This window comes from Myodes glareolus, chromosome 3 (assembly GCF_982192425.1).
Source record: "Myodes glareolus chromosome 3, mMyoGla1.1, whole genome shotgun sequence".
Classification (NCBI taxonomy): domain Eukaryota; kingdom Metazoa; phylum Chordata; class Mammalia; order Rodentia; family Cricetidae; genus Myodes; species Myodes glareolus.
Window position 1 is genome coordinate 5,739,071 of NC_142028.1, and position 13,321 is coordinate 5,752,391.

At 47.1% G+C, this 13,321-nt stretch overlaps 1 protein-coding gene across 4 annotated transcripts in view; it reads right to left on the bottom strand.

The window, feature by feature from the left end:
• Positions 1-13,321, bottom strand: part of Stk38l (serine/threonine kinase 38 like) — a 62,386-nt gene that overhangs the window by 46,827 nt on the left and 2,238 nt on the right. For 2 of the 4 annotated variants that reach the window (XM_087903952.1, XM_087903950.1), the window contains exon 2: positions 12,520-12,610. The exons of the other annotated variants lie outside the window; for them this stretch is intronic. The gene's annotated coding sequence lies outside the window, so the exon portion shown is untranslated. The remainder of the gene's footprint in view (positions 1-12,519; positions 12,611-13,321) is intronic. 4 annotated transcript variants of the gene reach the window in all.

Below are 13,321 nucleotides of genomic sequence, written 5' to 3' on the forward strand. Positions count from 1 at the left end.
GGACCTATCTGGGGAAACTGTCTATCTCACTGAGAGGAAGAAGAACTGTGCTTCACAGAGAATGGCTTCTGCTGCCGACACTAAGGACCATGAGCACCGCATACCACTCAGACTGGTGTGGGAGGTCCTTCTGTCTATGTACTGCTTGTATTGGTTAATGAATAAAGAACTGCTTTGAGCCTATGGCAGGGAAGAACAGAACTAGGCAGCGAAAGCTAGCCTGTATGCTGGGAGAAAGAAGGGCAGAGTCAGAGAGAAGCCATGGGGCTGCCACTGGGGATACATTGCTGAAACTTTGCTGGTAGCCCACACCCTCGTGGTGATGCACAAATTAATGAAGATGGGTTAAAGTAAGATGTAAGAGTTAGCCAATAAGAAGTTAAAGCTAATGGGCCAAGCAGTGATTTAATTAATACAGTTTCTGTGTGATTATTTCGGGGCTAAGTTGCCGGGAACTAACTAGCGGTCTCCCTCCTACAACTGACATCCATTAGGCTTAACACATGATGGCAAACCGCATACCCTCTATACCACCTGCCTCTCGCTTAATTCCTAAGGATGAACAGCACTCCAGAGAAGGCGCCTGTTAGTTTACTGCTGAATGAAGCAAATGGGAAGGGTGTTAGCAACAATGTAACTTGGGCTCTCCTCCCTCAAAAACCCAGCAAGCCCAGGAGACCATGACTCAATCTGGGTATTCAACAAAGAATAGCACTTGAGGCTTCACCAGCAAGCAACATGGAACCACTGAGTATCACAGAGAAGGATGGGTCGGGATTCTGGACCGGATGCAGCAATGGCTGAGAGCATTGAGGTACTGATACTCTGGAGACAGAAGCTGATGCAGAGACGAGCTGCAGGGACAGGAACCTCGACTTTGAGGATATTTGCTAGAATTCTCCCACAGCTAAAATGAAGACACAAAAGCACGCCTTGCTAAAATAGCCTATTATGTCTCATATGGTGAAAGAAATATTCTAGACATCAACGTGACCACTGGGAGGAAGTGAGCTGACTGAATGGAGGGCAATTAAGCACAGAAGCCTGCAGCCTGCTATGCTAGCTGGAAACGGGAATGTGGGACACGGTCAGGGAACACAAATTACAAAATGTTCAGAACAAAGAAAAGCAAATCCTGCTTGAGATGCTAAGTGTGAGTCATGCTGTAGGAAGCTCTCAGGAATAGAATTTTAGTGAAATCAGCTTTGATTGATTAGCTCAACAAACACCAGACATCACCGTGTGCCAGGCGCTGCTCTTGGGATCCAGGTGATTGATACAAAGTGCCCTTAGGGTCTAATATGGTAGGGCGTATGCAAAGCATAGGGGCTCAGAGACCATGAAAATTTCATAGACGGGCATCAGGGAAGACTTCGTGATGGGAATTTCCAGAGGTGGAGAAGGATGAACTGGAATGCTGGGAGAGGAGGGTACTACCCGTGCTGCTGCTTCTCCTGTCACAAAGCTTTAGGACAAACCTCTGAGAGCTCTCTGGATGGATTTCACAAGCTACACTCTACTGGGGGTGGTGGGTGTCTAAGAATTAGATGTTTTTGGTGAATGTTTAAACAACATGACTCAGAATGTAAGGTGGATGGGGGCAAAAGAGGCCAAGACAGGAGAAAGGCTAGTTCAAAGCCAACACAGACAGACAGCATACTGAGGACCCGTCACAAAAACAAGCCAAACAAACCTAAAAATGTTTATAAATTCTGCAAGACTCGTTTGACTTAGGCAAGACTGCTATCAGTGATCTGGGAAAGAATTCTGGACAGCATTTTTATTAAATAACTGTAAAGTTACCCACAAAATCTGGGGAAAATAATCCAAAATAGGGTACCAAAGTTCAAATTTGAAGCACTTTAACAGAAGAATACCTTAAATTTAATACAGAAAATGTAAATTATATTTGACTTAATTTTTTAAATTCAAATGTGGGACTGGGAAGATGGTTCAATCTATAAAGGACCTGAGTTTGGATCCCCAGGTTCCACCTAACCTGGGAGTAGTAGTGCACACATGTAATCCTGCTGCTCAGGAGGAGACGGACAGACTCCTAGAGCTCCCTGGGAGTAGTAGCCACACATGTAATCCCGCTGCTCAGGAGGAGACGGACAGACTCCTAGAGCTCACGGCAACACAGGACAACTGAACGGGGAAGCTACAGGTCTAGAGGGAGAACATAGAAAGACACCCACATCAGCCTTGGGTCTCCACAGATACACACACACTCACCTACAGCAACCTGTACAAACACCTGTTCTCTCTTTCTCTCTCTCTCTCTCTCCTGTACAAATACCTGTTATCTTCCCCCACCCGTACAAACACCTGTTATCTCTCTCTCTCCCTCCCCCTGTACAAACACCTGTTCTCTTTCTCTCCCTGTATAAACATCTGTTATTCTCTCTCTCTCTCTCTCTCTCTCTCTCTCTCTCTCTCGCCCCCCCCCCCTCTCTCTCTCTCACACACACACACACACACGAAAGCAAACACTAAGGGATAAACTGTTACACGCACTGTTTTTACTGAGAAGAATGAGGTGGCCACCCTGCCACACAAAATTTCCCATTCTTAAACTTCAGGCTGAGATGGTTCAGAAACAAGGAAAGTGAGTGTCACACCTATTAGGTGTGTCCAACCCTTCCACACTACATCTACAAAGTTCACACCTGAGAAGCATGATATAGAAAGTCAATTTACACCTGGCCTGAGACCAGGCCTCATAGCTAGGCATACAAAGAGGCAGAGTAAGTGTCCCCATGACTCGAAATCTTAGTTAACACCAGCATGAACCACACGAAGTGGCCAAAACCAATCACCAATAGAGTAATTCAAGAGGGGCTGTGGGAACCTGGCGCACCCAAGTCAAGAGCAGTGAGAAGGATGCAGATTATGGGGTGTGAAAACAGAAACCTTGCTGAAGAAAAGATTGCTAATAGATGTGGTGGTTTGAATGAGATGCCCTGTAAGTCTTAGGCACTTGAGTGCTTGGTCCCCAGCAGGTAGACCTGTATGGGAAGGATTAGAAGAGTGGCCCTGTTGAAGGGTGAGATTTCCAAAGCTCCCATCATCCCCAGTGGGCTCCCTCTGCCTCCTGCTTACAGACTGGGACGTGCGTTCTCTGCAGCTGCAGCTACAGCTGCCTGCCACCATGCCTCTGCTCTGCCATCGTAACCTGACCCTCCGGAACCGTAAGTCCGAGTACACTCTTTGTAAGTTGTCTTGGCCATGGTATTTTATCACAACCATAGAACAGAAACTAAGACAACAGAGATCAAGAGTTAACAAGCAAGGTCATGCTTCGCACCCTGCGATCTGTCTGAGGAACGTGTGTACTGCATGTACTCAGAATGAGGCAAGCAAAGTGTCTTTACAAAGAGACCACACCAGGTTATCCCGGCTTAGTGACGCCCCATTGGGATTATCTACTGGATTAGATTGTGGCTCCCTAGAGGTTCCTGTAGGGGGCAGTGTGCTGACCCCAGCTCCATTCCACTCATATGAACAAAGTTGCTAATTAGCAATCCTGTTTACACATCAGGCTCTCAATAACTTGGTAAACCAAACAAATTCCCCAAATCCTGCTGACTTCTAGACACAAAACAAAACCTTCACAGGCATAGCTCCGGAAAGGTAAGAGTCAGGCCTTACCCACGGAACCCAAATCCAGGCCCTAAGCATCTGTGCTATCTTGCCTTCCTTGTGACAATGCCAATCAAAAACTGACAAAGAGGAGCGGCCAGGAAGGTGAAATGTGCAGAACCCATATATGAATAAGAGTAATAAAGATGCTTAGCTGCAAACAGAAGTGTAAGATAATCATCTTCAAAGACCACTTTTGCTCTCCCAAGAAATTACCTAATTCTGTGGTAAGAACAGGCCAAATTACACAGGAGAAAACTCCGATTAACACTGTTCCAAGCCTGACGAACAGTAAATAAAGAACCAGCATGTTACTTGACCATTGCTTAGGACGTAAAACACCATGGGAGACACATGTATAAAACATTTTGAGAAGCTAAGGTTGCCAGGTAGGGATATACACCTAACGACCAGAAAGAGGAAAGGATGGTGTCCTTTACAGAGAACATGGCATAACCCACAAAGTCTGGAAAGGCTATAGAAAATAGTGTATGTGGCCCAATGTAAGGAAAGCTCCAGGTTCAGTGTGGCTCAAGTGGGAAAGATCATGATGAAAACTGGAGACGTATTCAACACGTGGTCAGGTTATGTCAGTTTCAAATGAAGTCTCAAGAGCCAAGAGACTCTTTTTCATTCATTTTTTTTCATTACTGTAAAAATGAATTAATGGAGAGAAATTAGCCACTAACTTTAGTGACCCATGGATGTGATGACTTAGAGGTTCCTGAATTTAACCAAAACTGAGAAGAATGTTTGCACGGAGGCTATATGGAAATCACTGGAAATAATAAATTTTTAAATTATATGCTTTTATGGGGGGGACATTGGCTTCATGTGGAAATCAGAGGACAATTTGTGGAAGTTGGTCCTCTCCTACCTATGACTCTTAAGGGTAAGAATTACATAATCAGAATTCTACGGGGACCAAAAGACTGGCAGAGGGCAGACACAGCGATGGGAAACCCCTGACGTCAAGAGAGTGGCAATAAGAAGGAAGCAGAGACAAAGATGTAGGGCAGGCAGGAAGTCGTGCTTAATAAGTGACTGCCCACAAGTGATCAATAAGGAGGGGTCAAGGATAATTCCCAAGGTTACAGGTCAGATTAACTCAGAAGGCTGAGGCGGACAGATATGAAACCTCATCTCAAAATAAAAGAACAATCTGGGGCTGGAGAGATGGCTCAGAGGTTAAGAACATTGCCTGTTCTTCCAGAGGTCCTGAGTTCAATTCCCAGCAACCACATGGTGGCTCAAACCATCTGTAAAGGGGTCTGGTGCCCTCTTCTGGCCTGCAGGCATACACACAGGCAGAATATTGTACACATAATAAATAAATAAATATTTTTTTAAAAAATAAAAGAACAATCTGACACACTGATAGAAAAACACCACATACTGAGATGAGCAAGAGATGGAGCAGGAGACAAAGCAGAGGCAGGTGGAACCCATGTTATCCATAAACACACCAGACGGACATTGGAGTCTAAGATCAGGAGAGGGGGCCGAGCAAGACACAGAGTTCGGGGGTTAAGAACAGGTACTGTTTTTGCTCAGATCTGAGTTCAGGTCCCAGCTCCCACATCAGGTGGCTCCCAACTGCCTGTCTCTCCTGCTCCAGGGACTCTGAAGCTTTAGTTTTCTGTGGGCAAATATACTCATGTGCACATACTCCCCACACCCAGGCACATAATTAATAGGTTTTTGGGGTTTTTTTCCCCCAAGACAAGGTTTCTTTGTAGCTCTGGGGCCTGTCCTGTAACTAGCTCTTGTAGATCAGGCTGGCCTCAAACTCACAGAGACCCACCTGCCTCTGCCTCCCAAGTGCTGGGATTAAAGGTGTGGACCACTGTAGAGAGCCACACGTGGCGCTGATTCCTGCCTTCCACCTTTCCAACGGTGAATGCTCTCAGGTGTGAACAACTCCATATATGGCTAACGCTAAAGATCTGGCTTGCTTCCGCGTTTCTGGACCTATCTGCGTTTCCCACATGGCTTGCTGGGGTTGGCTACCCAGAGGTTATTTAAACTGTAGACTGGCTTTTCTCCGGGGGTGAGAGGTAGCGGAAAGGGTGAGAAGATTATTCTAAGGTCCTGAATAAAAACTGCAGTGAGAAGAGTCCGGTGTTGCATCTTCATTGCTGACAAGATGGGCGCGACAGACCACCACCGCCCAGCTAATTAAGTATGTTTTAAGAAGATATATTAAGCTTGGAAGTCATCATTGCACAGTGCCCAGTAAAGATATCGGCCCACATGCGATCACCAACCCCAGAGCACATGGAGTGGGACAAGTGGGGGCAGAAGGCTGGAGAATAGCAACCACTTCAAAGAATGAAAGCCAGCTGCTGTAAGAGAGGAAGGAGCTTCAATATTTAGACAGAAATCAGAATTCAGTTGGTGGCAGTGACAGAAGAGGCACTTCCTCTCGGAACTGACTAGATATGAACTGTAGAGTGCCTTTCCACAGAACAAAAGTTTGGGATCCAAATTCTTTACTAGTGTGAGAAGGAGAGCTGTTGGCACTGGGCTGTCCCCAAGGGCAGGTGTGTGTGAAGAGAGCTGTCAGTCCTGGGCTGTGTCCTAGAGCAGGTGTGAGGGGAGAGCTGTCAGCCCTGGGCTGTGTCCTAGAGCAGGTATGAAGGGAGAGCTGTCAGCCCTGGGCTGTGTCCTACAGCAGGTGTGTGAGGAGATCTGTCAGCCCTAGGCTGCCTCCTAGGGCAGGTGTGTGAGGAGATCTATCAGTCCTGGGCTGTCTTCTAGGGCAGGTGTGTGGTAGGGTTTCCCTGGGCAGGACAACACAAGCTCCAGATCTGCTCACACCCATTTCCCTCCTAGAACCAGGTACACTGCCCATCAGTTTGAAAACGCAATCTACTAGTAAAATCTCTAACACAGGGCTGTGGATGGCTTAGCAGTTAACAGCACTGGCTTCTCTGTCCAAGGGCCTGGGCTCAGTTCCCAGCACCCATGTGGAGACTAACAACCATCCGTAACTTCAGTTTCAGGGGATCCAATACTGCCTTCTGGCATCCAAGGGCACTGCACACCATGCTGCACAGACATACACATAAAATAAAAAGTAAATCTTTAAAAAAGCACTCTCATACAAATATCCCTACCTCTTCCCTCCACCTTCACCTGACTGGGGCTACAGATGGAAGGAAAGACGAGAACATGGGGATATCTGACACAGTGTGGGCAAGGCCATGTCAGGAAACAAGGCTTACGGCCAAATGTCAAAAACCTATGGATTCATATCCTAAGTTTTTCCTACATTCCAGAAATGTGGCTATAATGTTCACTACTATTTAAAGTGTTGGTTTTTGTTTCCCATTCTGCTCAAGTCTAGAATATTAGACACATTCTAAATGGAACCTATAAATACCGGACTAAAACATGCTGCTACTGTTGGCCCTAACAACCCCAGGGGGCGCTGTGAGTTAGCCTGACCTTAACGCTCACCTGGGAAGGTCTTAGAAGCACCTGGTGTTTTCTAACCTACGAACTTGCGCTCTCCACCCAGGGCCTCCCCTGTTGCTCTGTAAGGCCTTCTCCTTCTGCTCTCCTGTCTTTCACTTCCCCCAACCATGTCCACTGCGCATAAATGTTTATTACAGCCACTTATGGTGTGGACATAAAGCTGGAACAGCTGAAGACTCATGGCCTGGGAACACAATGAACACTTCCTACTGCTATTAACTTCTCGGTTGCCCGCAGAGAACTGTTTAAATGTACTGTTTCCTGGGCCCAGTCCACCGGACAGAGGAGCCGGCACTGCAGACCATGCACTGAAGAGGAGCGGGCACTGCAGACCGAGCACCCAACAGAGGAACCGGCACTGCAGACCATGCACTGATGAGCTTTCAGAAGCAACAGTGGGATGTGCGTCGGAACTTATAAGACAGCAGCAGTGTGGAGGAGGGCACACCTGACACCACTTGAAGCTATCCCACGGAAACCCAGTGTTCCATAAGCCTGAAAACACAGCTTCCCTCCCACGACGCCCCTTCCCAGGACAACTGGTCGGCAGCTGTGCCTTGCTGCGACAAGAACCAGAGCAGATCCGTGCATTTGTTAAAGGCATTCAGTAGATGCTGTTTTCCTCCTCTCTAGAGCTGGTGGCACTGTCCCTCTGTAGTTTCCCAAAACAGAAGCAAAAGGCAGTTTCTGGCTGGAATGCCACCTGCAGGAGGAGGGGCACTCAGCCAGGATGCTTCCACAGGGCCTACATGAGGCAACAAAACACTTACAAAAGGTCAGGGTATTCGAGCCAGACAAAATGACAGCAAAATGTCCCAACACTGAAAACCCCAGGGGCCTGTGCCACCCCACCCCACCCCACCCCCAGGTCTTCCTGGGACTAGTTGGCCTTAGAAAGTCCTACTTATCCTACAAACGGCAGCTCAGACACTACCCCTCCCTAGGAAAGCCTCACGGTTCCCAAACAGGGCTCCTGGGTTTTTTTGTCTTTTGTTTTAAATCATCTCACCCGCTACAGCATCATACCTATGACTACCATTACAGAGGGATGTCTGTCTGTCTGTCTGTCTGTCTGTCTGTCTGTCTAGTGAGGGAGCACCATGACTTTCTAGTCCCACATTACCTGGAGCACAGGCAGGCATCTCTGCACAAAAGGACAGCAGGGGTCTGAATACAAGGCCAACACCCACCACTCCTGTCTCTTCCATCTAGTTGAAAACGTCATGATGTCCTAAACTGTTGAGTCCCTTCAGTGGTCTTCCCATGTCTGGCCTCCCTTCTCTTGGCTCACCCCCATGTATCCCTACAACTGTGATATTACCAAAGCACAACTTTAATTAAATGTGCCGAGCTGTGTGGCTGTTGAAGCAAAGGCTGAGATGCTGAAAACCACCCTTCTCCAAGCTCAATGGCGTCGAATCCAATTGGAGAAAAAAATAACATAATCAGCACATAACTTATCAGGTGTTATCAGGACACCCAAATTATGCTAATCCCTCTGCCTGGCATGTCCATGGCTCTTAAATGGTCAATTCACAGTTGAGTCCACAAAGACACTTCCTCTGCCCACCCGGGAACAATCTCTGCTTCCTCCCACTGTGTTTGAGCTGTAGTTATCTGTACCCGTTCAGCACACCACAGAACCCATCTACATGGAAGGGTAACCCATCATACTGCCTGTGGCCAGGTACCTAACACAGCGCTGGGCAAGAAGCTGAATTACAATTAACCTCATTAGAAGCGTCAGGAGCCTGGGACTCTGTGAGAGCTAACCTAACACCAACGGGGCAATGCATGCAATTCAGTACTAAAAATTTTCCACTCCGGGTACAGAAATTAGAGAAAGTCTTTCCTGTTTGGCTTGGTAATGGCCGACATAAGGAGACTCTCCTCACCAGATGTAAAAGGTGTCCAAATGAATGAAATGGATCTCAACTGTGAAAACACAGCAAAGGGCAACTCCTTCATGCTATGAGCCAGGCAACCAGTCCCCGCTGACAAATACAGAAGAGCCCACAGGCAAACACTGCATGGTGTTTCCATAACGGGGGCCTGTCAGCAGGTCAATGCCTATCTAAGTAAAAAATGCTCACGGCTTCTAAAAATTAAATTGCATGAAACAAGATGCAGACACAAGATATTTTAAAATATGGAGCATTAAAGAGGTTCTCTGATCTCTCAAAGAATTCATCTTCCCATGCTATAAAATGCACATTGAATTTCTTACAGCAGGGCCACTGTAAGGGCTCTCGCCACCAAACCTAGTGGGGCGTATCTTTAATCACAGAGCTCAGGAGGCAGACACAAGCAGACCTCGAGGCCAGCTGGTTCAAGTTCCAGGCCAGCCGGGGCTACATAGTGAAACCCTGCCTAAAATTACTTGTATGTATGCATGCATGCATACACACACACTAAAAAGTAAGATGGCCCTTGCTCACCAAGCCTGGCTCCAACCCTCAGTTCTTTTATTTCCGTTGCTATCTGTTCTGCCTCATCCCCCTCCCTCAGCACGACTACTCTAGCTAGGAAGCAAGGCACTGAGCTCAGGACAAGCAGAAAGCAACTTAACTAAGAACCGAAGACTGGGCGTTTCATGATTAAAAATGGAGAAAAATCCAGCCTCACAATTCAACAAAATTAAAAACAACGCCCAGGGCTCACTACACCACTGTTAAAGAAAATGCTGTGCTGTATTTAGCCAACCTTGATTGGTTTTAATTAAATAAGATGGTTCATAGTTTTGTTTATTTTGGCTTGATTGTTGAGGTCAAGAACCACGTCTGATCTACTAATTTTGTAGAGTTCTCAGCAAATACTCTGCTCACAGCAGCTTTTAATCTATTAAGACAACAAACATGTATGTGTGCACATTAGATTCAAATTTAGGTGTTGGCTCTATCTAAGCTAAGATGTCAGACAAGTGATTTAAATTGAGTTCTTCACAAATGGATGTAACAGTAACATCCCCACAAATGAGCAAGAACACGTATAAAAGTGCTTCACAGAACCATAAAACACAATATGAGATGCAATGAGTAGTCTTGAGATAAGCTTTCTCCAGGAGCAAACCCCTCACTATAAATCTGAGCACAGTTGTAGATATTTCCTAGGAAAATTTGTTTGGCGTGCAAAACCGTAAACAGTTCTTAAGAGGTAGGAGGGGAAAAAAGGGAAAGTCGGGCAAGCCTGGGAGAGCAAACGGCAAAGGAAAAGCTGATGTAATAAAGTAACAGGAGAGAGAGGAAGCCTGGGTCTTAGCTGTCACTATCACTCTATCCCCCCACTCCTGCCAACTCACCTCACCTTACTAGTAAAGGTTCAATTTCCTCAATAATCCACCAGGCTCCCGTGCGTATCCAATTAGACTATCTAGACACAGTGTTTTTATGTTACTGAGGACTCTGCCAGTATGTACTAAGAAACACATTAAACAGCAACTGAGAAACTAGACATCTACCTGGGGAAAACCGAGTGAAGCCTGGGCAAGAGGAGACCACTCAGACGGCTCTGAACCAACACTATGGATCACTCGGGGAGACAGTTTTGGCCAGACAACTGAGGACTGCTGAGGACCACAGGCGCGGCGGCTCCGGCACGTGCACACGGGCACGAGACTCTACGGGGGGGGGGGGGGGGGGGGCGTGTTAGCGTCTACAGGGGCTTCTCTGCCCCAGACTCGGGGGGGGGGGGGGCGTGTTAGCGTCTACAGGGGCTTCTCTGCCCCAGACTCAGAGGGGGGGGGGGGCGTGTTAGCGTCTACAGGGGCTTCTCTGCCCCAGACTCAGGGGGGGGGGGGCGTGTTAGCGTCTACAGGGGCTTCTCTGCCCCAGACTCAGAGGGGGGGGGCGTGTTAGCGTCTACAGGGGCTTCTCTGCCCCAGACTCAGCCTTCCACCCTTTCACAGACACAGTAAAAGTTGGGACCCACAGCAAAGGCTGCGATTTGTCGTGGCAAAAATAGCTGGGGCATCAGCAATGGCGCGGTCACCTGGGTGCTGCCCTCTAGCTTCTCACCGGAAAGGTGTCTGCAGGGGATCTGGGGGACTAACATTACTAACCTCACCCTGCTCAGGAACCACAACAAAGAGGCTCCAGAAACCAGGAGAGGAGGGGATAAATTCCCGTCCTGAATCAAATACAAAGGTAGCGAATAACTGGGGAAGGAAGGAGGAAGGAAGAAGGGATTACTCCAGGGAAGGTAAAAAGCGAGTTCAAGAATGTAAAAGGGAGAGGAGGGACAGCAGGAGAGCAGCAGCAGGGCCAACAGGGTCAAAGTACATTATATGTATTACGAAAATGCCACAATGAAACTTCTTATTTTGCACAATATACATTAAAAGATTTAAACTAAGCTTCAAACAAGTTCAGCTCCCCTCAGGCAACTAGCAAGCCTTGAGTTCTGCTCAGTCACGCACAGGTCTGTGTGCGGTCAGAGCACCAAGCGGCCTGGAACTGTCAAGGTCGTCCCTAAGATTGTGCAGAGGCTGTCTAAGAGGCCAGTATTATAAATGCCTCAGCGCCTCTCAGGTGGGAAAAGATGCTCTCGAAGTTTTCATTCCCCTAGGAGGGAGATTGCTCTCCCATTGATGGAACTGACGCCCCTTCACCCCAAGAAGCTTTCTAACCAAACCTGTACTTAGAGATCCCTGTAAACCTTGCAAACTATAAAGTGGACTTAAAAGTATCCCTGCGAAATTTTGGGCCGGTGATTGGAAAGCTGCTGTCAAAGGGACAAGTAACTGAAAAGGCCAGACAAGGAATGCGACCTGCACACGCGTGCTCAGAGACGTGCGGTTACGCAAACGTTGCACATGTGGAATCAGTAACAACGGGACGACAAACGGAAACGGTGATGGAAGCTGTGCTAACAGCTTACTGTTGCATCTTCGTCCTGTTTCGTGGACTTTAAATATTGACAGCTCTGCTCCTCTCCCCCATTCAAGCTCACGAACAGTAAAAGACTGGCTTGGAGAAGGGGGAATCCCAGAGCTTATCCCATTCAGCCAAGAGAACACCACTTCCTCCACTAGCTTGTGGACTGGCCCCCGGACCTCTCTGTAACAAGCACAGTCTCAGCAAGGAAGAAAGGGAAGAGCCTGGCTCTCACTGGACGTGTGAGAGATGCAGGCGGGACAACTGTGATTGCATCTCCAGTTAATCAACAAACACTCAGCCTGAAAACTCATAAGTAAAGCCAGACACTATTCTTTCAGCACCTGTTTATCTAGCATACCTGTATGAAGCACAGTGCCTACCACAACACCTGTGGCTTCACGGTCCCAGAGACCTTACATGATACCCCAAATGTTTAGCATCCACAGCTGAACTTCTCCCATTTCACACATGTACAAAACTGTACTCACACCTTGTTCCAGACAATGCCAGAACAGCTACTTACGGAAACACAAAATGAAAGGGGATGAGACTGATATCGTCAACTCAATTCCAACTTCATAATTCAATCCAAACAATACTTAATGCCAAGTAACCTTTAAAAATACAAGATTAAAATATATAGCAGTTGAAATGTTGCAGTGGAGAAAGGGTTAGTGTACTGTTAATTTCTCATTTTGAATCTACATTGGTGCTGACAAGCAGTAATTCAAAATTATCAAAAGTCTCCCTCAATGGTTACAACTAATTAGCACCAAAAGCATCTTTCAAACGTGGGCTAACATATTTTCTATGTCAAAAATAACTCACACGCTGAGTGAGGTGGTGCACACCTTTAATCCTAGCACTGGGAGGCAGAGGCAGGTGGATCTCTGTGAGTTAGAGCCAGCCTACTCTATAAAGCGAGTCTCAGGACAGCCCAAAACTACACAGCTACACAGTGAGACCCTGTATGAAAAACAAACAAAACCACAGCTCCTTTCCCTAGGTTTTCATTATCTTGGGAGTTTTTCAGAAAACCAATCTCAAACTTTAGATGCATTCTCCAAAATCTACTCTTTGCAACTACAGACCTGAGCAAGACCTTCCTGAATGGCAGGAACGCAGGGACAGTGGGTAAAGCCAGGTGTCCAGGCCAAGGTGACTCCACCACTTCCTGCCTACCTGATCTTGGCACTCATTTACTCCCTCAGCAAGTCGGGAGTCAAAGAAACACTCCTGAGGGTAAACAAAGGTCTGGCAGCTGGTGGCCCTGTATAAAGTGTTTCTCTTACTGTCTCACCATCCAGTGGGGCCACGCAGATCCC